We start from the raw sequence: 5,036 nt of genomic DNA on the forward strand, positions 1-5,036 counted from the left end.
CAGAGCAGCCAAAAGACAGAGAGGAAAATACCAATCTGTATTGCAATCCAGGTGAACGAACAAACAAAAAAGAATCCACCAGGAAATAACCAGAAAACAGGGCAAATTTTCAGGAGTGTCTCCAGTTCCAGCCCTTCTTCTTGTGATCCAGTCTGGATTTAAACCCTCCCCCCCCAAAAAAAAAGCCACGAGAAAACAATTTTAAAAGTATCCTGCTGTAGCCAGAAATGCAGCACTTAAAAAAAAAAAATCTAGCCTGCTTTTCAGTGAATCAGTCTCATTGCCAGTCCTCTCCTCGATTTCACTCTGGTTACTTCTTTTATTGCAACTGTCAGCCTCACCATTCAGCAGCTGCTCCCAGCTCCAGAGAAGATATCCAACCTCCTAAAGCCATCTTTTGGGAGAGGGCTGGTGCCTGGATGCTGAAATCTCCTCTCTCCTTCTCCCACCCCCCAGCCCAACCTGCCTCCAGAGAAAAACAGCCCCCCCACCAGCAGGCCTTCACCTCACCAAAAAATAGAAAAGAAAGCCAGGCGAGGCCAGGAGATGCTGTGCAGCAAGGCAAAAGGGATACGATCCTGGAAGGGCTGCGGGGGGTCTGGGCTGGGGATTGTAGCAACCAGCAAAGAGATTCAGGCAGGCGGTGAGTGTAGCAAAGGAGCTGTAATCCGATAGGAGGGAGGGCTCGCCTGTCACATGGACTATGGAGGGAGTGACCCATTAGAGAGCAGAGGGAGGAGGGCACTTAACTGTGGGAAATTAAAAGCCGGGGGGGGGGGGGGGGCGCCTGTTCCCTGGGCTCATTCGAGCTTTGAAATCTGAGCCCCAGGGCAGCCCCGGCTGGGGTTTTGTGCGCAGACCTAGGGCTGGGGGCTCTGGGATCTGACATAGCATCACAGTCCCTTCCTTCAGCCCGTCTCTGTTAAAAGGCCATTTCATCTACTTCGCCCTCATTAACTCAGAATTGCTTTTGCCCAGATTTACTGGGAGGTGCCCCTGGGTCAGGGCCCAGGGGATCAGGGTCTTGTTTGGGAGGCTGATATGCCACTGGGCCCTTAGGGTTGCTTGGGGACCAGTTGGGGCAGGGCAGGTGTTGGATGCCAAGCCCCAGCTGGGGCAGTGAGGAAGACGGGTTGCCTTGGGGGATGGGGCTGACCTGCTCTCTTCCCCCAGACGGGGCTGCTGGAAAGGCTGCAGGCAGCTCTGGGGCCTTCCAGCAGGTGCCTGCTTCAGGTCAGGTTCAAGCAGACAAGTTCCCCATTGGCCAGGACGGGGCTGATTTCAGCAGGCTGAAGGGGGGGAGCCAGCCGATTGAGGCCTGGCAGGCTCCAAGGATTAGCTCCTGGCTGCAGGGCTGGGAGGGGATTCCTTGAGGCCTGGGAGCCAGTGGTGCGCTGGCAGAGATTAGGTCAGGCAGGGACTGCTGCTTATCTGGAGGAAACAAACCCCTTTTTGTTGCCTTGTGCTCCAACGGCAAGATAAATTTTTGGTTTTTTTTAATTTGAGGCTTGACAATCCTCTAATGCAAATGCCTGAGAGCATGCAAAGCCCTTTTCTGTCTCAAGCCTCCCAGTATCCCCAGGGAAAAGGGACAGGGATGGTTCCTATCAAACCAGAAGAGCAGCCCACCTGCTGCAGCAAAGATACTCTCCCACACCCACCCCAGGGGGGCCATTTTATGCCCCCTAAAGATAGCCAATGTAGGCTGCAGGGCAGACATTGCAGGTTGGCATCCCTTCCACAGGAGATGATCCTGGCACCTCTGTGTTTTAAGGAAGCTCAGAAAATGATTTTTTATCTGGCTGTCGTTTTTATGCAGGGCTGAGGCAATACTCCAGGCCAGGCCAGGCCAGGCCAGGCCCAGGCCCAAACCTCAGGATCCAAATTCATACCTAAGCTCTTACCCAGAGACATAACTTGTCAGTACTACACTGGGCCCCTCTAGGTTTAGAGGAAGCAGAGTCCAAGCTATGAGGAACCTGGGCCCCTGCCTTTTTCTCTCTGTGTAGATATGGCCTTGTTAGTCCCTCCCCTCTTGGCCAGATGCCTCAGAAACAGCCTTCTCTGCAGACAGCCCCATACCAGCAGTACCTAGACACTTTTTCTCTAGCATCTAAACCAGCTCTGAAGGAACCCTTGGTGTGGTCATTTTGCAGCTGGGCTGGGGACATGATGCAATCATCTGCAACGCAGCATTTGGCTTCTCCAGGGAGGAAACAGCTTTATTTTTGCACGTTGGGAAGATCCAGCTAGAGCCCTGGTATGCTGCAGAGCCATATCTGAATGAGGTATGATGCATGCTAGCAGCACTGCAACCACCCATGGTGTAGCAGCAAGGCCTTGGGGTTGAAGACAGACTGTGAAACCCACCTGCCAAAGACAACACTTAAGCAACCTACCACTGTTGCAGCTGTTGTGTGTTAAATATGTTACCTAGAGCACAGGAGGGCCCGGAGGCTGTGGTACGCACACACAGGTAGATGGTACGCAAAGGAGCTGTAATCTGATAGCAAAGTAATCTGAGGCTGTGGTACACGCACAGGTAGATGTGGTCCAGGCCACAACCTGCCTACCACGCAAGGGGACAAGCACTGTTCAAAGGGTGAGGCAAGCAGCCCACACACAGAGGCAAGATGAATTTGGTTCATCACACCTATCAGTTTGCATCGATTTTGCCCAGCAGGCCCTCAGCTGAGCCAGTTTTCTGTTAGAGGTGGTTAAAGTTTTGGGGAGAAGCAATGGATGCGTCCAATGAGGGCAATCCATGCCTCTGAGAGGAGGAGGTGGAATGAGGCCCAAAGGCTCTGGGAGAAGAAGTGGCTGAGGCTGGTTTCAGCTAGAGCGTGTGGGGGAACATGACACATGAATAACCAGTCTCCTCCTGAGGAACATGCATGGAAGGAGTATGAGGAAGCATTTGGGCTGGGGAAGGGAGTCCTCAATCCATCTGCATTTCAAAACTGCTTTTGCATCCTAAGGATCTCACAACCTTACCTCTAGCTGGGCTGAATAGGAACACTACCACCTACTACAGAAATGCAGGCAAGATGAGGCAGCTTTGAGAAAGCATGTGCTAATCAGCTGACATCCTCCAGGACAGTGGTCAAGGCCGAATTTCTGCTCTACTACAGGTTGGTTCCTAACATGGTCTCAAGCCCATCACAGTCTCTCTGGGCCTCATCTCCCCATCCATGCTATACAGATAGTACGGTATCACTGTCCTGCCTTCCTGTGAAGTGTGATTAATATTGTGGCTTTGTCTACACTGCTGTTTAGGGCCACCCTTAAGCCTATACACACTGACAATCTATACTGAAAACCCCTTAGCTCTCCCCACCCCTCAGTAGGTCTCCTAAGGGTCCAAGGCCTGAAACCAAGCCTCCTCCTGCAGTGCTTTTGAAACTCACCTGAGTACTAGAGGCTACTTGCTTCTGGCAGATTTCATAAGCTCTCTCTCAATTCCTTGTTTCTAACTTCCAACCTCTCTGCACCCTACCCCTCAGGTCTCTACTCCCATAGCTAAAGCCAAGTACAACAAGAGAGACGAACAGCAGACAGACCGATTGCTAGAAGGGCTCTACTTGAGGAACAGGAAACACAACATTTAGCACCCCAGGTTAGCATGGGAGCACAAATGGCTTGGACTAGGTAAATGTGGCCCTTGCGGTATACAGATGTTATGTGGTTGGGGCCACACAAACAAGGGAGGTAGAGAGAGTCTCTACCTCATTATCCCCAGCTGAAAACCTGTGAGGTGCTCAGCAGGGAAGCAGGGTTGTTACTAGGCTGGAATTAGCTTAGGACCCTGATACTCCAGCTTTTGCAGAAAGTGCCCTGAGAGCTTTCATAGCTACCCGCAGGTAGGACGTCCCCCTCCAAGGGGGGAACAATTGTTTAATAGATAATTATTTAAAACCAAAGAGCAACTGATTGACGACAGCCTTTGTTTTGGGAAATAAAAGCAGCCATTTGGCGGAACGTCATGGGACAGCTCTGCACAGTGTGGGTCCTGCAGGCAAAATCGCCTAGCATTGTCTGACCAGGAGAGCGAAGAATGGGGAGGTGTGAGCCAGGGCTCTGGGGTGTTCTGGAACAACCCACTTAGGACGTGTCTCGGCTTGAGACCAACAGAGTCTCAGTCCCCAGGGCTTGTGGCTGGTGTCCTTCCTGGGGAGTGGAGTAGGAGAGTTGATTTATAGATTTCTCTCTCATAAAAGGGGGTGGGGAAGGGATGGCTCAAACCATTGATCATGCTTGCTTTCCTGTGCTTGTTCTCTGGAGGGCAATGGCTGAGGAGAACAAGCTGCGTGCCATTCTCTGCTCTTAAATAAGTCCGGATCTCCTGGCCCAACTGGTTACCATAACAACCCCAAATGTCCAGGCTCTGGCCCTGAAGTGTAAACAACCTGAGCTGGAGCTGGGCACCCAGTGTGCAAACTTGCTGAGCAGCCCCAACTAGGGAAGGCAAACGCTACCCTTATTGAGCTGGAGTGAACTCACAAAGGACGCTCCTCAGGACAGGAGCAGATGTGACAGCAACACAAAGCAGTATCTGTCCAAACACCTGCGGGGCCCAGAGGCTTGTGTCAACACCACGAGACCCAGAGACCCCATTTCTCTCCCAGCTTCCCACCCTTAGTCAGAACAGCCCAATTCAGGGCCCAAGGTAGCAGCCACCTAACAATTCTCTGACATGGTGAAAAGTCCTTCACCTGCTGACAGGCAAAAGCTCTGCCCAGGGGAGAAAGGATTGTCCAGGGGTGAGTGTGCTGGCCTGGCTTCGAGTTCTTGCTCTGCCATGCATGGCCTATGAAGCTAAGTGACTTGGCAAAGGTCCTGCAGGAAGCCAGTCTCACTCTGTGCCTCAGTTCCTTCCCCCCCTCCCCCATACAAGGGAGAACAACAGCACTGCCTTGCCTCCTGGGGGAGACTCAGACACTGAGGTAACAGGGGCTATGTCCACCGCTGAGACAAAGTTTGCTTTCTAATGGTGCCTTCTCAAGCTAGCAGGACCACTATGGAAGACCTTAGCTGAA

At 52.2% G+C, this 5,036-nt stretch overlaps 1 protein-coding gene across 1 annotated transcript in view; it reads right to left on the minus strand.

The window, feature by feature from the left end:
• MTSS1L (MTSS1L, I-BAR domain containing) overlaps positions 1-662 on the minus strand; it is a 140,701-nt gene extending 140,039 nt beyond the window's left edge. The window contains exon 1 of the mRNA XM_019505826.1: positions 24-662. The gene's annotated coding sequence lies outside the window, so the exon portion shown is untranslated. The remainder of the gene's footprint in view (positions 1-23) is intronic.
• Positions 663-5,036: the final 4,374 nt, after the last annotated feature.

The sequence above is a fragment of the Gavialis gangeticus genome, unplaced genomic scaffold, assembly GCF_001723915.1.
Source record: "Gavialis gangeticus isolate Ggan-Ray unplaced genomic scaffold, GavGan_comp1, whole genome shotgun sequence".
Lineage (NCBI taxonomy): Eukaryota > Metazoa > Chordata > Crocodylia > Gavialidae > Gavialis > Gavialis gangeticus.